Source organism: Mirounga leonina, unplaced genomic scaffold (genome assembly GCF_011800145.1).
Source record: "Mirounga leonina isolate KUSES-001 unplaced genomic scaffold, KU_Mleo_1.0 Mir_173, whole genome shotgun sequence".
Classification (NCBI taxonomy): Eukaryota; Metazoa; Chordata; class Mammalia; order Carnivora; family Phocidae; genus Mirounga; species Mirounga leonina.
This window is the reverse complement of record NW_023270447.1, coordinates 12,875,188-12,901,388: the sequence shown is the minus strand read 5'-3', so window position 1 is coordinate 12,901,388 and position 26,201 is coordinate 12,875,188. Positions and strand designations below refer to the sequence as shown.

At 34.2% G+C, this 26,201-nt stretch overlaps 1 protein-coding gene across 2 annotated transcripts in view; it reads right to left on the bottom strand.

The window, feature by feature from the left end:
* The window catches only part of DPYD (dihydropyrimidine dehydrogenase), an 802,992-nt gene that overhangs the window by 646,282 nt on the left and 130,509 nt on the right, over window positions 1-26,201 (bottom strand). The window lies entirely within an intron of this gene.

Here is a 26,201-nt window from a genome sequence, read left to right as displayed (position 1 = left end):
AAAGAAAGAAAGAAAGAAAGAAAGAAAGAAAGAAAGAAAGAAAGAAAAAGAAACAAAGAAAGAAAGACTGTTTTTCCTAAGAATAACTACTTATAGTACTTTATTTTGACCTACAATGCTGGCTTATGAATATAAATATCTTTTATGTGTAAGATTTATTTTACAGGTTTATTACACAGTGTCCTCTATTCTTATAGACTGAAACATTTTTGAAAGCAGTATTAATTCTAATTCATTATAGCTCACATTCTTTGTACAGTGCCCAACAGTTTATACACTCAACAAATATTGGTTGAATGAACGAATGAATGGATGGATGAATAAATGAAAAATCAATGAGATGTTATTATGTCTTATGCATACTTTGACTAATTTGTGTGTGACACATTTTTGTCTGCTTCTCCTGTTTAGCCTATCACTACCAAGCCAATCTTCTTTACCTATTCATTTCATAATGATATTCCCCTGTCCAGAAACATTAAAAGGAATCATCCTTGGGGTGCCTGGGTGGCTCAGTCGGTTAAGCGTCAGACTTCTGATTTCGGCTCAGGTCATTATCTCAAGGTCATGAGATTGAGCCCCATGTCAGGCTCCCTGCTCGGTGGGGAGTCTGCTTGGGACTCTCTCACTCCCTCTGCCCCTCCCCACCATGTGCACACTTTCTCTCTCTCTAAAATAAATAAATCTTAAAAAAAATCATCCTTTCTAAAGTTTAAAAGTTTAAATGCTTTAAGTTTCCTACCATTCACAGATTGAAATGTTCTCTAACACTTAACTCTCACTCTGATGAGATTCTCTGTTTTTTGTTTCAAGTACTGTATCTGTCATTAAACTTGGTGTGGGTGTTCTTTATAGAGTTTGCAAGAAAAAAATGCTTTTTCAGTTTATATTTCACTGCTTGAGTATTTAACATATGTCAGCAAAATGTTTTCAGAAATTTGTGCTTAATACATTTCTATAGGCTATGGCTAGAGACAGGCTATTAGACCACTTCAGGGCCACTATAATCATGGTCCACTACACTAAAGCAGAACATCTGAGTGATTCAGGTGCAAGCTTAGAGGACACACAACCAGCTGTGGAGGACAAGCAGCTATAGAGTCAATATCATGTATTTACCCGAGGAATTCCAAATTCATCTCTACTCAACAGCTTACACCTCTCAGGTGGGCTTGGGCATGATCAACCTTACTCTTGGTGAGGTATTGACAACTGGTGAGAAAACTGGATGCGATTAATCAATATATTGTTCTAAACCAAAGAGCTAAAAGGGATTTGTTATGTGACAACAGCTAATTGATATGTGTCACTGGCTCTATAATAAGGTGTTGGGCAGAAGCTGGTAATTGGTACAAAAGCTAGAAAAATGGCAAGTAAATTATTAGTAAAGTCTGGGAAAAGTCATGGGATTATTGTGGAAAAATTATTAGTAGTCCTGGAAAAAATGGTGACCCTGTGTTATGTAGCAGCAAATGTAAAACTGTTTCTTATGGTAAATTTAGAACAAAATGATATACCTAATGAATCTATGGACCTTGGCAAGATGATTTTTCAGGTGATATATTCAGAATGTCAGTTGGTTTTACTGCATATGATCAGGTATGTTGATAAAGAGTCAAGAAAAGCATTGTCCATTTGGCCAGTTTAGAGGGTAAATAGAGAAGGCAAGGAAAACTACATTGGAAAATAAAATTGTTTCTCGTCACTAGTTTTCCCAGCCGGCAAAAGATCTTCAAAGTAAAATGATGCCCAAGGACTCAAATTAGGCTGTAGCTGTAAGACCCTTTGTTAAAGAGTTCTAAAAGAATTAAGTGTTATCCAGTGGGAGAAGAAAAGAAGAGGATGGAAACTTCTGGAAATCTTTAAGGTGTGGTCTCAAGGATGTCAAATCCGAAAATAGCAACAGGTAAATGCAAAAAGAGAAGCCTTTCTCAAAAACAATTGTGATTTAGCTTTTGCAGCAGATTAGACTATAACCAGACAGAGAAAGCCTACAACGTTTTACAGCAAGTTTCATAGGTAAAAGAGCCACCAACCAACAATAAAAGTGGCTTAAATTGTTCAAATTGAAAAACATCCTGTGGGCCTCCAACTTTCTATGGGGAGGAATAGGTTTAAGAAAACTACATACATGCCAAAATGGACCACTTCTTCAGAAGTAGCCAAGAAAAGCAACAGACTAGGAAAGATATCAAAGAAGACAGAGCAAAGAACCAAGAGGGGGCCATGGGAAACAAGGAATTAGAAAGTTATTCCAGGGAGAAGAACCAAGAGCCAATCAAGGAACAGTCCCTATTTTTGGAATTGAGGGACTTGGTAATATTTTTCCAGCATAATTTTAGAATTACTATGGACCAGTGACTGCTTGGAGCCTCTCATTTTCTCCCTGTTGGAGCTGCATCTGAGAAATCGTTATCAGAACTTTATTCATTTCTGGAACCCTGGAATGAATGTAATGCTAGCACTGGGTGAGACTTCTGGCAGCGCTGGGTTGGGAGTTACCATTATTTTGCTTTTGAGAGATATGTGTAACTGAGGCCACAAGTGGGCTGTCATAAACTGACGACAAAAATGGGCCCATTTCTTTACCTCTTCCTGTGTCCACACCCTTCACAATGTGACTTTGAAGTCCTCTCATCAAAAAATAAGATTAAATTAAATTTAAAAATTAAAAAAAAAAAAAACAATAGAGTCTATTTCCCTACTCTTTTAATTTAAGCTGATGTGAATTGATGTGGCCAAGAGAATGTGGACAAAGATGTGCCAGTTGTGAACCTAGGCCTCAAGAGACTTTGCATGCTTAATGTTCCCTCTCTTGGAAACCTGCCATTCCTATTTGAACAGCTCCTAACTAGCCCAATGGAGCTAGTACAAGACTAACCACAGGGAGGAGTGCCAGTGGTAAAAGTCAAGGTTTGCCCCAGACCACCCTGCAGGCAGGCAACTTAAGCATGTGAAAGAGTTTAGTCAAGATCATCAGAACTTCCTAGCTCTAACAGGATGCATAGGTATGTTCATGAAAAATAAGAAATGCTATTGTTTTAACCACTGAGTCTGGGGATGGCTTGTTACACAGTAATAGCTAACTGATACATGTAATAAACCTCTACAAAATCTCAACTGCAAACTAAATAACAACCAAATCTTCAACAATTCTAGAATTAATGTCAATTGTCCTCTCTTTAAGTCGGGCCAGAATCAGATGAACATTTTTGGTTCTTTCTACACAGGACTTTGTTTTTCCTGCCAAAGCACCAAGGAGAGGATAAGATTTGGCAAAGTTAAGAGAAAACCTACTAATTACAACAGAAAACTATCTGATTTTTACTTAAATGTTCCATGCATAAGTTCTTAATGGTTCAATTTAAAAAGGAGATAACCCAGAGAAAGAGTGATCAGTTCCTTGTAAGCTTTGGGAATGTGAGAAGTACTCTCTCAAATATGTACATATATCTCTAACCCTGGAATTTCTTGAGCAAACAGCCTCCCGTGTTCCAAAAAAAATCTAGATTTTTAATGCAAGGAGACATATAATCTATAGTTTTCTAAAATTTGTTATGTGCTTATGTGTGTAGTCAACATAATAATAATAAAAAAATTATATAATGAAGCTATGAGCCCGGGAATCAGAAAACATGTACTTTTGTCCTGAATGTGCTCTTATCAGCATTTATCTCAATGTTAACTGATTCTAAATGTCCTTTTTGTGTAAGCATTGCCAAACATCTTTCTACAGGCAAGAAATTCACAAAAATAGAGACTGACAGTAAAAGAAATTCATTCATCCTTTTTATTGGGCATTTTAGAAGACACATTAAAACTGTGATGAGAACATAAAAATTTCAAGTATCCTTTCACATTCTAAACTGAGTCATTTTCTTTGTAGTTTAGATAGTTGAGCAGTTATTGTCATATAAAAATCGGAATAATTCAATTACAAAAGCTAAACTCCTGCTACAAGAGGAATAAATGCCCAATATTTTTTTGCTGTAAGTAAAACTACTTTTTATGCATATAGGACTGCCAAAATCACAAATATTTATTTCAAAATGCATCTTTTCAGGGTGCCTGAATGGCGCATTTGGGTAGGTGTCCAATTCTTGGTTTTGGCTCAGGTTGTGATCTCAGGGTCCTGAGAGCTGGCCCTGTGTCAGGCTCTGCGCTCAGCATGGTGTCTGCTTGGGATTCTCTCTCTCCCTCTCCCTCTGCCCACACCCCTGTGCTTGCTCTCTCTCTCTCTCTCAAATAAATAAATAAATCTTTTAAAAAATAAAAATAAAATAAAATTAAAATACTTAAAAAAAAAACAAAATGCATCTATTCCTCGTAAGAAAAATCCATATCAGTCTACCACTTAAGGTTAAATGAGAGCTCATTCAAATATAGCCAAATGAATTTTGCAAATGCAACGTCAGGGGCATCTGGGTGGCTCAGTCATTAAGCATCTGCCTTTGGCTTGGGTCATGATCCCAGGGTCCTGGGATTGAGCCCCACAACGGGCTCCTTGCTCAGCGGGAAGTCTGCTTCTCCCTCTCCCACTCCCTCTGCTTGTGTTCCCTCTCGCTATCTTTCTCTCTGTCAAATAAATAAAATCTTTAAAAAAATGCAACTTCAAGATACAATTAGTATTTGTCATATTATAGCAATAAAAGAGATGGGAAATAAAATTATATTTATAATATTAACCCTGACATATCACGTAATCCCTCCAAATAAAAATAGACAGCAATAATTTTTAAAAATGAAAACTCTGTTCAGTTTTCATATGAAATTACAAAAAAAAATTTACTAAGGTATACCTTAGAAGAGGCCTTTCTATAGCTATTCATCTCTCTATTGAAAGAATGTCCCAGATTCTTACAAATGATCTAGAAATTGCTGGTGCTGACTTGATTCCCATTTACTAGCACAGTTCTGCAGGAAGGGAAAAATTTTTTTGGAAGGAATGAAGTTTTCTCTGATTTAACAATTTTCATGCTCAAAGAATACAAGAGCTCGATACAATTATACACATTTTTCTAAAGTGATGGAATGGCAATTTTCAACTAAGCTGTAATAGGTTTCTTTACCTAAAAAAAAACCTCAATTTTTTTGAACATTCTTCATGCATAGAATAATCTCCATAATATATCTGAGATATAAGAGAATATTTAACATACAATGTGTGAAACATTTGTCATTAAGTAGTGATGTGTTAGTTTTAAACAATTATGGGACTATTTATGAATGCTAAACCATTCCACTTTTTTAGATTAGAAAAAATGTGGGGTTTTTTAATGTTTGAAAAAACATTTTTCAAAGTGTGGGACAAGATCTCAAAACTAGCTCTCAAAATATTTTGTGGAAAACATTTCAAAGTCAAATGTGAACTTAGTTCAGAAATGTTTCTTAGCCATTAAAATATGAATACATGAATTCTCAAATTTCTGCAACATATTAGCTGCATATTCCAAATGGGACAATGCTTAAAGATATGCAAACATTACTTTTCTCCATAACTTATAAGGACACAGCGTCTAGGGAAATAAAACAGAAAATGGGAGACATTAGGAAGAACCTGTCATCCTCCTACTTTGGAGCTTCCATTTGGGGTGGGAGTGGAAGTTGGGAAGGACATAAGAATATATCAGTAAAAAAGTTAATGATCAATATGATTTCAGCTCCTGATAAGTGCTTTAAAATAAACAAACAGAAAACACAGTGATCGATTAATAGGAGTGGGCATCATTTAGATTATGTAGTTGGGACTTCCCGCGGGAGGCAATATTTGAACTAAGCCTAAATGATATTAAAAAACCAGCCACCAGAAGACCTGGTGGGGGCAGAGCATTTTGGCAGGATGAACTGCAAGTACAAGGGGTCACTGCTCATTAACACATCCATGCTGTACTTCTATAACTAAACTGCAAGCTGCCTGAGTTCAGAGATCATAGGCCCTAGTTATTTTTACATGAACATTATTATCAGTATGACTCTACATTCCCAATAGTTGATTAATAAAAGTCCATTAGTTAATGAACACACACATTTGTTTTATAGGACTATGATATATGAGTATGTATATTGACTTTAGCTATTGGGAAAAGATAAAATGTTATGATTTAAGTTATATAAACAAGTAAATGCCCAATATATTTAATAAAATAATTCAGTAACAAAACTCAGTCTTAAAAAAAAATAAAACTTGTGCACGTATTTTTTTCTATAAGTATGAACATTTTCCAAATGAGAATATAAAACTATATGCATTTGCATAATTAATTTTGTACATGTGAACAAGAACACACTGACCAGAGTATGAAGGTAATTGCAGTGGCTAACACCTTACATGAGAAAATACTGTTTCGAGTAACTAAGACACACATTATGTTTGCATGAGAGCTTTCTGACAGAGGACCCGTCTAGGCTGATGGGGTAATACATCATTTCTATTTTATTAAACTGGGAAACTTCATAATATCCTTGCAAATTAATCTCTACAAATGTGAGATCATATATAGGAAAAAACATGAAATATATTGGATATGTTATACAAAATCTCAAATTATCATTTTACTTGCTATACAAGTCCCATTCAGGTATTCCATTTCTTATATTTATTAGGTCCTTAATATATCTTAAATTATTATGATATAAAATATAATAAATACATATGTGCAAAGCCATATACATCTATACATTTGGGATGTATCTGTGTATTAAGATAAAATAGACAATAACACTATAATATAAATATTATAAATTAGCAATTATGAAAAAATACAAATAGCCATCCATTTTTAATATTTAAAAAATGCTTAAATTTATGAGCTATCAAAGAAATTAAAATTAAATCAAAATGTAACTTTTCCCACATAAGATTGGCAAATATTAAAAAGAAGAATGTTCAATGCTGGAAGATAAGTGAGAAGTAGGCACTTTAATCATCTATTAGTGGCTATCAACTTTAAAAGGCTATTTGATATTTATATATAAGAAAAAATACTCCTGCTCTTTTACCCAGTTTACCTCTAGTCATATACCCTATGGAGGGAGACATATATGTACACAAGGTCAAACATGCACACACATTTATTTCAAGTGAGTGAAGGAGAATAAATTAATCCAATAAGCATTTTTTGAGTATAAAGTACTACATTTACTCAAAAGTACAAGTTCCAACATAAGAAAACTAAAATTATGGTATAATTTTGAAAAGAAATAATTTATGTGACATCATATTTCCTTATATCTGTTTGGAAAACAGATAAATGGTATTAGTCTCCATTAGAACTAGTTATAGGTACTACATTTGGAGATTAACAATGTCTCCAATATCCCTTACCAATACGATAATTTAGAAGTACATTAGCTCTAAAGATTTTCTAAATAACAATAATGTTCATATGTAGTGAGTAAGGAAAGGAAAATTATAGCTTGTGTGCTTGATGACGTAGTCTCGCCATTTTAAACACCGTACTTTCGTTATATCTCACAAAATGCTTTCCGATATTATGAAGTATCAACTGCTACATGATCCTTTCCTACCCTCAATTTATTTCTACTTAATCATAAGAGGAAAGCTTATAAAATCAAATAAATAGAAAAAGAAGTAAAAGGTAATTATTTTTGATATATCTTTTTTGTATTCCTCATACTACTAAGCCAAAAAAATAAATAATATATATTTATTTACCAATGCTCTCTAGTCTTTCTACCCAATGATGTTCTTCCAAATTTTTTCACCTCTCTCTATACCACTTTCACACTTCCTCATTCTCATCAGTGGATATAAAGAAATGGGGGGAAAAAGAGAAGGCTTTCTCAGGAGTCCTCTATACACAATAAATACTACAAATTGACATGTCTACACCATCTTCCCAGATGCTGTATAAAGTCCTGGGGATACAGCAGTGGACAAGATGAATCCACATCTGACCTTACAGAAACCAGTAATTGTACCCCCCTGCCTCTTATTAGAAGATAAGTTATACAGCTTGCTCACAGTTAATACCAAGAGCATTCTACCTGCAGAGAACTATAAAGAAGCTACTGGAGGGCGCCTGAGTGGTTCTGTTGGTTAAGCATCTGTCTTCGGCTCAGGTCATGATCCCAGGGTCCTGGGATCGAGTCCCACATCAGGCTCCCTGCTCTGCGGGGAGCCTGCTTCTCCCTCTCCCTCTGCCTGCCGCTCCCCTGCTTATGCTCTTTTTCTCTCTCTCTGCCAAATAAATAAATAAAATCTTAAAAAAAAAAAAGCTACTTGAATTTGGAGAACTCTATGGTGATCTTCAAAAGAATGATTTCAGTAGCGTTTTAAAAGCATAAGTATAATTTCAGGGCTAAGAAGTATTTGATAAAGAATCAAATACAGAGTTTGCACATGCAGATTTGTTCAAAACAGTCTGACTTGTGAAAGATAGATCAGACAGTAACTAGGGAGGACAGCAATGTCAAGCTAAAGCATTTCCCTTATAAGTATATCACACATACTTTTGGATGGAAGAAAACTGGCAAGCAGAGGAGAAAGGGGAATTGATGATGACAACAACAACAACAAAAAAGCATATGTATGAGGATCAAGATCCTGGATGGGGGGCAGGGAACTATAAATGCAAGGTGAAATAAGTAAACTCAGAATAGAAGTATTTCTTCTACTACAGGTATAGGAAAGGATGAGAGGACAGAGTTTCTGAAGAGCATGGGAAATCTCTGAATAAAGGAAATCTGTAAAGATGATTTTTCATGACCCGGGAAGGAGACTCACTTAGAGGGTAAACTTCCTTCTCCTAACAGAAAATCAATAATCTAGGGGTACCCGGGTGCCGCAGTCGGTTAAGCGTCTAACTCTTGATTTTGGCTCAGGTCATGATCTTGGGCTGGTGAGATCGAGCCCCACGTCAGGCTTCACACTGGGCATTGAGCCTGCTTAACATTCTCTCTCTCCCTCCTCTTCTGCCCCTCCCTGCCCTCTTTAAAAAAAAAAAAAATCAGCAATCTAATTAACTAGCTAAGAAGTTTAAATCAGTTTTTAATTACCTTTTTAAATTCCAAAGCAATAAATTGAAGGTTTTATTCTATCTCTAACAGTTCTTACAGACTATATACTTGAGGTTTTACCACATGCCAAACACCCTGCTAGGTTCTTTAATAGAACAACTTGTGTGTTCCTACACCAAGCCTGGGAGGCTGACACCATTATTAACTCATTTAACAAACGGGGCAACTGAGCCAGCAAGTGGTGGAACCTAAATTGGAATTCAGAGTTCATGATCTTAATTATAAATATATAATTTCTTCTGAGCTTATTTTCATAAGACACATTAAGAAACAAATAAATACTATAGAGAACTTGAAACTTTAAACCTTACTTAGTGTTTTTGTCCTGAAAGTAGTATGGTTTTTATAGGCAATTTTAAAACACAGAAAAGTGCAGGGAAAAATGTCATTGATTATAATCAAAATCATCCCTAATGTCTGCCACACAGAGATTTCTGGTGCACACATTTTCTAATCTTTTAATGACTATAAGCACACAAACATATTACAAAAATACATCCTCTTACCCATTTTGACATCTGCTTTCTACATTTCGTAATATATTGAAATACTTTCCCAGGTCAATAAAAATAGATGTATGGTGTAATTTTTTAATGATTGCATATTATTATCCTATATAGATTTACTAACATTTATTTAAACAATCCTGTATCATTGTACATATGGATTATTTCTCTCTTCTGTTTTAGTTTGCTATTATGAATGATTATAAGAAACATCCTTTTATACATAACTACATATGTCATATTACATCTTTCAGAGTTTACCTTCCAAAATTTTACAATATAGAAATATTATACATCCTTGGTTCTGTTCCATCAAATTCTATTTTTAGAACTCTTAAAATTTTATAGCTTTTAAAATGTTTTACTATTTTTAAGGCTATTATAACCCCCTCTTGTTAGCTTTATTTTTCAAGTATTTGACTAAAACTAAATTTTATAATTGTGAATTTCTGCAAGTTGCTTAGACTCTATGTGTTTTATTCATGGACCAGTAAAATGGGATAATAATAACATCTACTTCATAGGGTTGTTGAAAAGATTAAATGAGTTAATATATGGAGAAGGCTTATAACAGCACCTGGCATATATTCAACAATAAACCACATATATATATGTTATATATAATAATTAATATGTATATTAGTTACATATTATATATATAATGAACTACACTTATATGTATAGTAATATACATAGTTGCATGCTATTTATATAAACATTAACAAAAAAATGTAACCACCAGTACATGTGAACTAATGCATGCTTATACTCTATCACATGAAATATCACACCTCTAACTACTATTATCCTTTTCCAATACCACTGGATACAATATGCTAATTTCTTAAACTTTTATATCAATATAAATAAGCTAAAGTTTTAATTTTCTTTTAGTGCTATCTTTGTCAAGTTTTAGTATCTAGAGTTTTTAAAATATACTATAAAGCTCTTCATGTTTTCCTATATTCTATAATAGTTTAAATAACAGGTATTATAGGGGCGCCTGGGTGGCTCAGTCAGTTAAGCGACTGCCTTCGGCTCAGGTCATGATCCTGGAGTCCCAGGATCGAGTCCCGCATCGGGCTCCCTGCTCGGCAGGGAGTCTGCTTCTCCCTCTGACCCTCCCCCCTCTCATGAGCTCTCTCTCATTCTGTCTCAAATAAATAAATAAAATCTTTAAAAAAAAAATAACAGGTATTATAATGAATATTTATATATTATAATTTGTATATTATTATTATTATCATTAATTTTTATTATTTCAGATTGGTAAAACTTAGCTGCAAAATAGTGTATTCATGCAACAACTCTTCTAGGGTTAGATTTTTTTTCATTTTTCCTTTCTTTTAACTTTTTGTATCCTTTCTCCCCTTCCTAATTCTTCATTGTTACATATCTGGTAACACTCTAATTCACTGAATTCATATAATTCATGCACATTTTCAAATTCATTTATATTTTCCTAAAAGACTCAGATTTTAAAACTAATCAAAACTATTCTAGAGTTCTATAAAGCTATAAAAAATTTTTTGAATCTACAGATACATTCCATAGTATCCTCATTCTTACTATTCTGAACTTATATTTTATATCGTTTATTTTTATCCATTTGGTTTGCTCTATGTAAATAATTGACTTGTCTTTTCAAAGAATCAGCTCTTAGATGGAATTATCATTTAAAAATTTTTTTTGATAACTAATTTTTACTGACTTGCCTTTTGCTATCAGACTGCCCCCTACTACTGGATTTCTATCAAGCATTCCAATTCTAATAGTTTTCTCATTATAAATATCACTGCAATATTAATTGATACATAACATGTTCCTTTAATTTTTTTTTGTCTCCCCAATGTTTTACAGGGCACATATTCTGCTTTTAATTTTTCTAGTTGTTTTCTTTATAAGCATGAGTCAACGTATTTTTCTCATGGTCAGTTAAAATATTTGACTTTGATGCAAGAAATTTAGTACATATTTACTTGCCTTCATTTCCCTACTCCATAATTATTCATTCTTCACTATTATAATCTGGGGTTTTATATGTAGATTATCATTATACTGATATGTTTATAGTCTATTCTTTCAAGAATATTTGAAAAAAAAGAATATTTGTCTTTACATTATCTCATACAAAAGATATTTTAAATCCCATTCTTGATATCTCAATTTTTTTCATTTAGTTGAAAAATATTTTCCAATATTTTTTTCCTAATAGGTTAGACAAATGGTATATTTTCTGAACACTTGAGTGTCTATGAAAATCTTTCTATCTTCCCCATATATAAACATCTTGGCTATATATAAAACTACTAGACCACAATATATTTTCCCCTTAAAATTCTGCAGATAGAATTTCTCCATTGTCCTCTGACATATGGAACTGAAAAGATGAAGCTAATTGATTTAAAAGCAATTTATTTCTAGGGCACCTGGGTGGCTCAGTCATTGGGCGTCTGCCTTCGGCTCATGTCATGATCCCAGGGTCCTGGGATCAAGCCCCGCATTGGGCTCCCTGCTCAGAGGGGAGCCTGCTTCTCCCTCTCCCTCTGCTGCTCCCCCTGCTTGTGCTCTCTCTCTGTCAAATAAATTTTAAAAAATTTTTTAAATAAATAAAAATTGAATCAATTTATTTCTTTAGCATAGATATTGGCAGAAATTTTCTTAATTACTGTAGTACAATAATTTGACAGTAGTAAAACAAAGAAATTGCTTCAAGCTACATATTTAGGTAAAGAAAATATTCTTCTATTATGTCTTTCATTATTGCTTCACTCCACTTATTTTGTTTTCTTTTTGGGGCAAATCTATTTCTGTTTCCCTACTCTCTACTCCCTTACTCTTTGTTTTTACTCAAAGAGTTTATCATCGTATTACATATTATATATTCCTATATTCCCATCTTTATAATCTGTCTCTATCCACAGGCTGTCAGCTCTGTGAAAGCAGGTACAATTTTTGCTTTGTTCATTGCTGTGTCCCTAGAGAACTGAATTAAATCTAGTGTAGACAGAATATAAATATGTTCTGAGTAAATAACTGATCATATAATGGGTCATTTTGTTCTTAATATTGATTTTATCTCACATTATTTTACACTTTATCATTTTCATCTGCAGTGTTAAAAGCTGATTGAATTTCTTATTATCACTTATTTTCTTTAGCCCTAATTCTACTCATTATTGCCTTCAAAGTAGGGTTTATTTGTTTTTAGATTCTTAGCAATTCTGTCTTACCTCTTTCCCTAGTCTTATTTCTACCTGTATTCTGCTTTTTTTTTTCAAAGAAGTAATGCCTTCATGACTGTGTTGAGGTCCTAAATTTCTGCTAAGGTAAATGAATGTCTATGTACTTACTGTAAACATTTTTTTCTAATATGCTAGGGGATGTCAGAAGATAATGGGTAACTGTTATAAGCATTGCTACCAAGGTTTATCTGCTTCACATGACCAAACTTTTACTCTTGGGACTATCTTTCAAGGAAGGTCCTAAGACTTGATTAATTTTCCCAGACTTCCAGTCTGATTTCTTTAGGATTTTCAAGACCTGCCTGTATGTAGACAGAGGAAAGAGGAGTGGAGGAGATAGGAACGGGAGTGTACTGTGTTTCGTAGCAGTTATAGAAAGATACAAAGGAACTGATACTCAGCTTCCTCATTAACACAGGTGTAAGGTCAGTAACAAATGTGTATGAGCAGCAAAGCATCTTATTCCCTCAGTCCCGGAAAGTCTGTATGATATAAATCTGAGGCACAGCAAAAAGATGAAACCTGATGAAAGTTTTCTTAGGAGAATTCTTTTTTTTTTTTTTTTTTTTTAGATTTTATTTATTTGACAGAGAGAGACAGTGAGAGAGGGAACACAAGCAGGGGGAGTGGGAGAGGGAGAAGCAGGCTTCCCACAGAGCAGGGAGCCCGATGCGGAGCTCGATCCCAGGACCCTGGGATCATGACCTGAGCTGAAGGCAGACGCTTAACGACTGAGCCACCCAGGTGCCCCAGGAGAATTCCTTTTGATGTACACTTAGTACATAGTTCTTCAAGAATACTAGATCATCCATCAGACTTAGTTGTCACTGTTTTTGGAAGATTTGACATTTTTTGGTATATCTCCTTAAGAATTCACAAAGGCTAAAAAAAGCTGCATGTATAAATTTTAAATAAAGCAATATTCAAGTTTTTTGACAGATATTGTATACTTTTAAGGAAATTACCTAAAACCCCATATAAAGTGTGGATATTATTTACCATGATTAAACCACTAACAACTGCAATTAATAATTATTTATTTGTATGTGTCTCTTCCCTGGGTACTCGTTATTTGCCACCTACCAGCTGGTCATGAAAATCCAAAATGATTCATTTACTAACATTTTTAAAACATTAATATTTTAAAATTAAAATATACCAGGCTTTTTTAATGCAGTGTATTTCTGCTTTTTTACTTATGAAATAGAAAAACTGTTTTGGTCATGAAAATGGTTTTCCTTTTGCTTATGAGCAACTGTAAGTATGTCCTTTGAAAACAGTATCAAAGATATTCCAAATAACCAAGCCCACACTAGTTTGTCCTCTCTCTGAACATCTATTGCATGTTTGCTCACTAACATGCAATTTATTGCTTAATTATTTGAAAATTCATAATATGAAATGTTCTTAGGATAAAAGTGCCAGAAGGGACCTTACAAATTATCAAGTTCAATTTACCAGTAAGAAAACAGAACTGTAGAGACTTATTCAAGACTGCAATGCTAGTTAATGGCAGAACTGAGGCTAAAACACAGGTCTTCCAATTTCTTTTCAAGTTTTATTTTACTAGCCAAACCGGATGGTATTTAAGGACAGAGATCATGTCCTGTATGTCCTAGTAACTGCCTTTACACTCATAATATTGGTAGGGAGAGGCAAATGCTTAAGCACTGATATATAATGGATGATGAGCAAAACATGCTTTTGTTTTTCTGTTGTTGTTCTAGCTTGGCTGCATGGTTAAGTAGTAATTATGTACCATACCATAATAATGTGACAAATAAATGTGACAAACCTCAACTTTTTATCACAAAGTAAGGTCACATCAGAAAATACTTAGAAATAAATAGGATTAGTTTCTGTGGTTCTAATAATAATTAACAAAATATCTCAAAGTTTAGTAAGCACATCAATAACATCATCTAATTTAAACTTTCAATGGCGTTATTTAGGAAGCATTATTACTATCTCCAAATTACTAATAAGAAGAAAAATCTCAGAGGCAAAGTAACAGGCTCAATGTCTCAAAGCTAATGAGTGGGAAGGCAGGAAATTAAACTTAGTCCATTTCATTAAAAAGCTTAAATTCTTTCTATCACTTCTCCACAGACAAATGCCATTTATTAAAATATGTCCTAAAAATCCTGTACTCAATATCACCAAAATGAAAATTATAATTATTACACTTAACATAAAAAATGACTATAGCCTAAAATGTATTTTTTTAAAACATTAGTTATCACTTGTCACTAAAACATGTCAATGATTATAACAGAAAGCATTCATTTTCACTGCAATGTACTGCATATAGACATAAATGGGATGAAGGAAAAGGTTTCCCTTTATATAGCACTGAGTAATTACTAAAACTATTCCCTAACAATCTTTGGAGTTAGTAATAGTAAAATTCAAGAGCGGTATCTTTGATAATTTTCCACATTTTCTCTAAGAAATAGCTGCTCAATTTTCCTTAGGAAAAAAAACCCCACTTAGGTACAGTGAATTTTTATGCACAGCTCAACATTGGCTAAGGAACCACTTCGTGCAACAAGCATTCTTTCTATACTGATGGTTATCATTGAAACATACTGCCACCTTATGACAATTCTTTTTATATCTTAATGTTCAAAAAACCCTGTTTTAAAAATAAAGTCCCACCAGGAATATGACCATGTAGTACAGAAATTATCTGACTTAAAAATAAAACGGCTACCTCTACTGAAAGCAGCCTGAAAGAAATATAATGCATTTAAGAGAATATTTTTTAGATTTTGAATAACACAATGATTTTTATGACATGATATAAGCATTTTTAAAATCCAAGAGGCCAGGATATAACTGATTACATGCTGACTATGGAACTAAAATATTGAGTATTTTCCAGTTATAGTTTTAGAAATTATATCAAAAGTATTTGCCCCTTATTGGATCTATAATATTGCATACACATACTCAAAAGATATAAAAAATGCATTGGTTCAGATTGCAAGGAAGTATAAGCAAAGAGAGGCACTAAAATTAAGATTATATACCTGAATATATTCATTATTATGTGGCATTTACAATAAACCCAAGTAAGTACTACTAAAAAATACTACTACTTACTAGTACTACAAAATAAAGTACCTATTTGCACAGAACCCTCTTTTTGAGTGTCCACAGTAGAAATTTTTATTGTACCAGAAAACGTGAAGCTTTTACCCAGTAGCTGGTTTATTTTTCTCTGTGGATCCAGTGGTTCATGCTTGTAATGGGTTCTATTTTCCTTTTTGTATTAGCTGCTAAGGTGCTTATAGACAAATTTATAGTTCATATTTATCAAGTATATAGGAAGTCATTGTATGTATTTTGTATTCTGCTATCCCTCTTGGCTATGTCTTATTTTTCTGCACTACTTCCACTTTGACCTGATACTACCATTTACTTTCATATTTATGTATATACTTAGTATTGTGGATAGCATATGGATTTTGGAAGCTGAACAACCAAAACCAGCTCTAACTTTTACTAGCTGTAGAGCCCTGACTAATTGCTTCACCTCCAGGATAAACTGGAGATTTACCATTTATAAATTCGGGCTAAAGATACCTTCCTTGCACAATTAGCCTAATGATTAGAGATAATGATAAGAGATATCTCATATTTATTATCTCATATATAAAAGCCACTTGTATTTCTACATTTTTACTCCAATAAAGTTTCTGAAATCAAGTGCTATTTTATAATTACATTTAGTGCAGTAGTGTTCTCCCGAAAAAGCAGTTTTTAAATCAAAGATGTCTTAGAATCAGAGACAAAGAGTATTAACTTATTGCCTGTACTTTTATAATCACCCTCACGCTCTTTTTGCACTAAGCAGAATTATTAACAAAAATATTTCAATGAAAAGCTCAGTTGAAGTTAAATCATGAAAATTAAAAACTAAGGAAATAAACATAGGACATAATAAAGACTTTGACATTGTAGTTTAAAAAAAGTTGACAATTCACTAAGTTTTCCATTTTTGTTTAAACTTTATAAGCAAAAGAATAAAATATAAAAGGAGTTCATGTACAATAACATATTGCTTGGTTTAATTACTGATTTGCTGTTTGCCCAAAGTTTTAATCAAGAGAGTTCTTACATGTGGGTAACAATGAAGACATCTGTAAAAGTTAGTGCCACGTTGAACTCCTCTAGGCATTGCAGCACCTGGTGACGCCACAGGGAAGAAATCATGGATACTTCTTGAACATACTGCAACAGCTGTCAACTCAGAAGGAGGTATATTCTAAGTTCTACCAAGCAAGTAGTACTCCACAAAATCTCATTCTGCCCCTTCTCTTAACTGAAAAGAAGCCAGATGGAAACATGCAACTTGTCAAATTGCAAATGAAGAATTACTATAAATCGTATTGCATAGATCTCTGTTATGTTCAGCTTTAAATACTTGGATGCTCAATTTTCAGAATAATTTCACTGGAATTTTACGAAAACTAAAGATGCCTGATGCTATTTCAGGTAAAGACAATAGCACACCTTTAAGAGAATACAATTAAGGTAAAGACAATGGGAGTATGATTACATTTTTAACATAATATCGCAGTTAAGAAACAAAAGGAATCATTCTAGAAGCTTAATAATGTCCAGAATGACTATGACTGCAGCATGATTAGCCATCTCTCACAACAGTTAATGGTACTCTGCTTGGAGTACACAGCCACAGAAAACCAGAAAACAAGCTGTATCATTTATAACATAACAGTCCTGGCTGTGCTGGTATGGCTAAACCTCTGTTAACCTCTATTATAGACTTCTGTTTCTATTCATTATATGAAATTACCATAATAATTTTAAATAGAGTGTGGCCAGCTTTAATTGTGAATATACACAAGGATCAGAAACTAGTGATTTTGCTTTGTATTTTTGCTACCAAAAATTACTTACGATTTTGAGACCACAAGGGGCTTTTCATAAAATTGGACATATATAATTATTTTATAGAGTTCAAGCTTTACTATTTCTGAGGTGCCACTGGGAATGTGTTAATTTGTTCATTCATTCTTGTATATCTATATAAAAACATTTGTTGAGTACTTACTATGTAACATGTATTTCTTTTACAGTTGGAATCTTGTTTAAAACAGGGCAGGAAAAATACCCTATGAATTCTAAAAGAGAATGACTTATATCAAAAACCTGAACCATGTCATAAACAGTCTCCTTTGGGTATGACGGTGTGGTAGAGATCACGGAGTCCCTGTGAGCGTTTGTAACATTTCTACCACAACTCTGGTCTAGACCGCTAACAGGTTCATAATGGCAAAACTGTTTGCTTCTAAAGAAAGCCTAAGAGTTATATACATTATTTTAACAAGTCAACTCTCATTTTTATACCATAATACCACATCTATTGTGGTTAACAAATGCTAAATATTTGATTAATAATATTGCCCAGTTTTCAAATGCTTATAATTTTATAACATTAGTTTAATTCAACAACCACATCATCCATGAAAAATAGGTATCTTCTATACCCACACTACAGATAAGAAAGCTGAGCCTCAGAGGTTGAGAGAGCTGCCTAAGATCATACGGAGACTGAGAGGAACGTGGTTCTAATTCACGTTTCGGTCTAACCCATGTCTCATTCTAGTCTCTTATTCCCTAATAAAGCTTTTAGGCAGAAAATTTAAATACTGAAAGATGTTCTTTTGTATGTGGTGTAAGGGAATCATGAAAGGACAGAAAGGTTGAATTCCAGTTGTCAAGGTTGGAGACTCAGCCACTATTTTCTGCTTTCTCTCTTCCTGATCCTCTCGCACTAACACACGCACCATTAAGCCACTGCAAACAAAGAAGGTCCATGGAGAAGGCACTAACTGTTCATACTGCCTGGTTATGTAACTCACTGTGGGAGATGTACTTGCAACTCTGCTACTTTTGTAATCCCCACTTTTTTACAGGTGGTTTGACCTCACCTTGCTTTTCAAACCACCATCCCATTTCCTTCTGTGGCACCAGCTAGCTGCTGTAGTTAACAATGCAACAGACGGCGGCCACTGCACCTTTCTTTGGCACATGCCCAGGGGAGGTCTTCACCTCCAGCAGCGACCTCATTCCTGGAGAACAGAAGCCTACCACACAGAGCTCTTGATTATCTGTAGGTGGAATATCTGCATTGGGAACTACCCATTTGCTGAGGAAATTGCCAGACACACTCACTTTTCTTTCCACCCTACTGAGCTGCACTCTAATTTTATTCAGTTTCGGATTTACATTTTAAACTGCCAACAAAAGCACGGAGAGTGAAACTGCTGCAAAGGCAAGACCAGTAGGGGAAAAGGGGCCACTCAGAAATAGGTCACAGAATCAGGGCTACTACTATACATATATCCACTCTGTCATTAACAGGATTAATCAACTGCCTTCAGTCATTTATAAAGAGTCAACAGTTTTTTCTTTGCTACATTTGTAAAACAGAATAAATAAATGCCCCAAACTCCTTTTCTGCGTTTGCCCGTATGAATCAAGGCTGAGAAAATATTCCCTGAACTGGCAGTACCATCAGGGTGTTGCTATGGTTCTTTGTAACTTAAAAGTATAAAATGTGAGACAACATAATGAAGGCACAGTCCTAGAGAAATGTGCAATAATGTGGCAGGCACTGGAGAATTCTAAGAATGTGGGGGAGGGTTAGGTGAGAGGAGAAGCACAAAATGTTAATTTTTACAGTTCTTCTGTTACCCATCTCTCAAATGTTCCCTTCTTAGTTCTTACGGAATCAAGGCCGTTGAACGTAAAATACAATAGAAAACCTTGATTTTGACAAAATAATTTTTGAATAGTCATAACCATAAATGACTGGCCTCTTCTACAATATAAGGAGCGTCGTGGCCCAATTTTGTATGGCTATGTAGCAATCATCCTATTTAAAAATAGTATTTTCATACCAGCCGACTCAGACCATAGTGAATCAGATGTTCCTTCTTTATTGGGTTGGCAGTGGGGGGAAGGGACTGTTACTCTAGAGATGATCTTTATAAATGAGGGAAGAATCTACACTATTTTACTTCCAGGCAAGAATAAGAAGGCATCATTTATTGGGAGTCACAAAGCTGGGGAAAGAGAAAAGAACAGATTCAAATGACAATTTGTACAGTGGAAGGTTCTCTTAAGATCTCCTAAATCCCAAGCCTGACCCCATATTATAGAAATATGAAGCATCAGCTTCGCCACACAATCCCTCATACTTCTAATAAAATTATGTTTCCCATGGCAACAGATGGTATCTTAAGAGAAGCAAGTTCAGAGTAAACAATACACATATTGTGGCTTAAGCAGCAGAAATGATACTACAATGACATTATTAGCCTTTTACATTTTTGTTGTTGTTCCTAATAGTAATAAGAATATGCAAGAGACAAGAGTCACATTATGGTATAACCAATCTGATATGCAATAACTGACTCTCATTTGAATTTCTATTCCCAAGAGATTTAAAATGTTTAATATGGGAGGGATAGTAAATAAAAGCAAAACTACAGACATCTCAATTCCCAGTGATCATTATTTCTCCAAGCAGTAATGTTTCCTTAGGTATGAGTTATGCTTTTCCTTTTTTAAAAAATTAATCTTACAATGTAAATAAAACCAGTTTTTCAGCTTTTCATGCCAACTGTTGAAAGATACCTATTTAGTAATGAAGACTCCCTGGCAAAGAGCTCCAGAGAATATATGAAGTACCTCTTTACAGGAGAAGGACATACAGAACAAGAGAATATACTTGTCTCTAAGTATTTTTTTTAAAAAAATGTAAATATAGACAATTTTGCAAGCTTAAACCACTGTCTTCAAGAAATGGAGTAGAAAAGAAAAGAAAGAAATGGAGTACAAAATGTATTCTGGGTGGTTCTCATGTAATACAATAAGGCTATTCATTTGCTAAGGAAGAACAAAGCACATTATATTTCCTATTACTGGTAAGGGCACTAGGGAAGTGCTCTCTCTCATAGATGGTCTATGTTCAAATACTGCCCCTCCCTCTGCTTCCCTTTTAGAATGTCCTTTCTAACTATTTCTCGTGAAAAACCTGTGAGGGATTCATATTACCAACTGACTAGATTGACACACGCTATCCACAGTGGCGGTGTTATGAGACTCTGATGTTAATGGTTTTATCACCTTAATGTCCCCATTTTTTGTAGTGTTAAATACACACCAACAAAGGTAGCCAATACAAAAAAAAACCACAAAAAACATGTGCTCAAAGGAATTTTAATAACAAACAGAAGCTGGGAAAATAATCCCTGTCTTGGTAACTTTTATGTCAGGAAATAGTGTACAACCATGCTTAAAAGAAAGAAAGGCAAGAAGCTATTTGTAAAAGATATTTTATAATTTCACGGTGTTCTGATTTTAGTAAACACAAATAGATTTATTAAATTTTCACTGTTTAATTAGAATGAAATTTATATCTTTGTTTAAGTAAAATCATTAAATGAGAATATAGCTAACTCAGACTTTGTAGAAAGGAAAAAAATATTCCAGCAAGCTTCAAACGCCATGAAGTCCATTAAACATTTAATTTACTGAATATATATATTTCATTGGTCATTTTGATAACATTTACCATATTTTAAAAGGATTTTACTAAATTTGAGAAAGGTCAAAATTTATCTTTTTGACTATATACCATAGATAAAACACACATTTCCTCTACTAGTATTGCATGAAGCAGTGTGGACCATTGTTTTATGCTATGCAGATTATTCAATTTAAATATGTATTTAGAATAGTATTTTACAAGTGGAAGAAAATAACTACTTACACACACACTTGTGATTTAAAGCTTTCATTTAGGCAATGGTACCCATCTATCAACAGCCTTCATGCCATATGTTTTTATAGCAGTTCTCTAAACATGAAGAGAACCTAAATATGCAGTAAGTTGCAAGCACATTGGATATCTCTGTATTTATTAATAGGTCTTTATGCTAATTGAAAGAGAAAGATAACCTTTCTTTATAGGTCACTGCCGCCTCACTAATGTGTGCCCAATTTGATCTTTAAATCTTAGGTCAACAATATGCCTCAACGAAATTTAAAACAAAACGAAAAAACAAAAACCTCAGGATTTCTTCCAAAATACTCAATTTAAGACAATCATAGAAAATGCCTGGCATTTACTTTTTATTACTCTAAAAAGAACAAAGGCAATCGTTAAAAAAAGCATTCCCTTTTCTTTTTAAAACATGTTTATTAGTAACTATTACTTTACCAATCCTATGAAACATGGTGGTCAGTGCCTAAAAAAATTTAGTGATATTTCTAAAGAAATACATGCCTTCTTTTAACATGCAGATGAAAAACACAGGGTGACATATGAAAATGTGTACATTTTTTAATTGTAATTAGCATTAATTTCTACACAAAAGACATCACCCTTGTAAATGATTTTTTTTATAAGGCATAAAGATAAAAGTGCCCAGTCCACTCTGAATTATTGTAATGTGCTCATTTAAAACTACCATCTGTCAGAGATTATCTTATTTTATACCAAGGGAACATCCATTAAATATTCATCCTCCTCATCCTAGAAATGTGCTCACACAGGATCAGGGCCCTACCTGAGAAGATATTACCATTAGTCCTTTTATTAGCTCTTCTCTGAATGAAACTTAGAAACTTAGACACTTGAAGTTTACACCTAAGAGTAGCACTCTTTTTAGGCTGAAGAGTGTGATTTCGGAGGGCTGCTATTAATTTATACATTCTGAGGCCAATGAGTTAATTTACGCTATCTTGGCAACAAGCAGTTATCACTTATTTTGCTTGACTTAAAAATAGCAAAAATTTGCGTAGGTAAAGTTTGCTAAAATATAGCATACACCTGCAAGAACTGAGGTGTATATAAAAAGCTAATGCTAGCATAACTGCTGGGGGAAAAATTACGTAAATTGTTCTCTTTTTGCATAGAAGTTCCTAACTTCTAGACTACTTAATCATAGCTTCATATTTTATGCTTTATTTCCTTGGCTTTGGGGAAAAAAATACACAGGTCACTGTGAACCAAGAACAGTCCTTAAAATATTCATGCTGCCTTCTATTCTCCATACAATAGTAATGAGAAAATTGAACATTGGGTTCAATTACAGAAAAGACTACCAAAAATTTCAAGTTATATATGCACACAAATAATACCTAAATTCAGGAAGAAAATCAAGCCTGCCCTCTCATTTCACAGATCTCCCAGTAGGATACTTCATATGGGCAGTGAAAATATTTGAAAGCATAACTTAACTCATAACTATACATTTATCTAAAGTAAATTAGAGTGAGACTTTTATCCTAAATAGTCAAATAGATCATAATACCAATACTTTGAGAAGAAGTTTCAAGATGCTATACCATAACTGCTAACTTAAACTGTCAACCTGCTTTTCTAGTCTTCATTTAGAATAGTGGCAGTATCCCATGGCAAGGTTCCCTGGCTAGTCTGTAATACATGAAGAAAGGTCTATTTACAAGATTCAACTTACCCTTAGGCAGAGAAGTAGCAAACACTTTAAAGAACAACTCTTGGCAAAGAGTACAAGTCTAAGATACAAAAGTCAAAATAATGATCCTTCTGAAATTTTTATGATGCCTTCCACTTTAAAAATAAACAGCTAAATTTAGAGGAAATTCTGAACCAACAGGATTCTGTTAAGTAAAGCTATAGTAAAAAGAGTACTTTTAAATATAGTTAATAATTCTCAAAATGTTCTTTTCTGAAAATAAAAGATATTTATATGTTGGGGCACTTGGGTGGCTCAGTTGGTTAAGTATCTGTCTTCAGCTCAGGTCATGATCCCAGGGTCCTGGAACTGAGCCCCTCCTTGGACTCCCTGCTCAGAGGGAAGCCTGCTTCTCTCCCTCTCTCTGCCCCTTCCCACCCTGATCATGCTTTCTCTCTCTCTCAAATAAATAAAATCATTAAAAAATGATATTTATATGTGTTAAACTGTAAGTGTATATTAATACTGATATTACCATTATCAACAGTATTTGTCTGCACAGAGTCCACTCTGCCATTGACCACTATTGGTCAACTCTGGACACACCTGAGAGACAAAGTTAATAATAAATCTTCCTCTAGGAAAGTTACACTGTAGGGGGGGGAACAGACAATAATAAGTTGAAATAATAATTGCAATACAATGTAACAACTACTGTTTTGGTAATATGTGATAAGTTTTCTTCAGAGGGTACCAACAATTCCTCTCATCTCCGCATGTGCATGCTGCTTCTCTTATTAAGAGATGGAATCTGTTTCCACTTAAATATGGACTACTTGTGTGACTTCCAGTAAGCAACAAAATGGTGGAAGAAGTGATGCTGAGCCCAAGTTTAAAAGGCCTAACGGCTTTCACTTTTGCTTTTTCAGAATCCAAGTGTTAAGCTATGAGATACTAGTTTAGTCTACTGGAAGATGAGAGGTGTTTAGGAGGAGAACAAAGGCACCTCAGCCAATAGCTAGCAGCAACTGCCAGCCATATGAGGAAGACCATGTTGGTCATTCTAGCACTAGCTGAGCTCTCACATGACTGCCACCATAGAGTGAGCCCAAGCAATACCAGCAAAACTATCCACTGAGTCTAGTCAAATTAAATACAAGAAATAGTAAATTGTTGTTGTGTTAGGCTGCTAAGTTTTGGAGTGGTTTTTTATGCAGCACTGGATAACTGATATAAAGTAAGAAAAAGGCCTATAGAATGCAACCTGATTTTCCCAAGAAAAATCAGCTAAGGAAGGACAAAAAGCCAACGCCAATTTGCCTGAATTCTCATCTAGGACTGAAGCAGAGCGCAAAGGCAAAAACATAAGCTCCATTCTCCAGCTGAACATAAAATCCTGTGGCTGAGTATGACTCACCTTAATCTATACAAGAGATGACACCTACATGGGTGGTACGCATTGGTATACTCTCATTCAATAATAAATTCACAGTGATCCAGAATGTGCAAAGGTTCATATAAAAGCCCTAATTTGAGATATTACAATTAATTTGCTAATTTTTTAGTATTAAATTTTTGAAAGTACTATCTGTATATTACAATTCAGAAACCAATATAACTGGGCAATATGAGCTGAGCCTCCCTCAGAAATGCTTTACCTGAGATAGTTTAGCGATATGGCTTCTGACTATACTGGGAGCATCAATCATTGAACAGTATTTCTTTCTTTTGTAAAACTTAATGATAAGCTATTATTCACATGCTCACTACTGATCACTATAATATACAAATGTGCACGGTAAATTCTAGTAGTTTAATTTCTGGGAAAATGGTTTATGAATATGAATTTTAGGCTTTTCTTCCCAGAAAATAAATCATATTTTTTAAATTATAGATGTTAAGCAAAATTTTAAATAGCCCCATTTCTTTTTCTCCGCTTTTCTCTCACCTCCCACACTTCTTTCTCAGCCCATGGGATCTCATACTGGCTTGAGTTCTTTTTGCTTCTTTACAATTTTCTCAATTCCCCAGAAAAGCAATATTTGAATAACAAAATGAGGAATAACACAAATATGTCTTCTCAGATACACCCCAAAGGACTCCATGTCCCCAAATTTCCCCAAATCAACATGCTCAGTCTCTTGAGTACAGCTGATCTCAGCTAGTTATAAGGAAGAAAGCTTTAACATAAAATGATTAATGCATATACCACTTTAAATCTCTAATAGACACAGAGAGGGATGGTTTTGAAAAATTAAGGAGGAAGGCCTTCCAGGCTGCAAGGGAGAGGATCAAGTCAAAGGTCAGAGAAGAACCACCTTGGCAACATAGGAGGATGTATGTGGGAGTAGGAGGCAGCTTCAGAGAAGGGAGGAGGCTACTGAGGATTTACATTAACAGGAAGTTGGGACCTATGCGGTAAATCTTTCATCCACTTCTCTCAGGAAATCTTCAGTAATTTCTGTACTGCTAACTAAAATTTCTAACAGTGACTCTTTCTGGTGATGGAAAAAGTGATAAATCTGTCTCAAAGTTGATCGAGGCTCAAAATAGACACTACTAGACTCAGACGACTTCACGGTTATACTGTTTTTACACAGAAAAGTTGCTGCTTGGAGGAGGGTCACCCTTCTTGCATAAGAAGGAAAGCAATGATACTAACATTTTTGTCTCTGAAAGTTCTTTCTTAAACATACTGAAAGGGATGGTACAATGCCCGGAGGGATTCTGCATCAGGGTACCCTGGAGAGAATGGATTTTCCACAGAATCTATGCATTTCAAACAAAAAAAATACAGTGTTTCCGTGGAGGGCACAGAATATTCTGCAACAACGTGATTTATATGGCTCTCTTAGTTTTTTGACATTTGTTTCAGAAAAATTGCCTGGATACATTCTATTTTTCTGCAAAATGTGAATAACATACATTGGAAA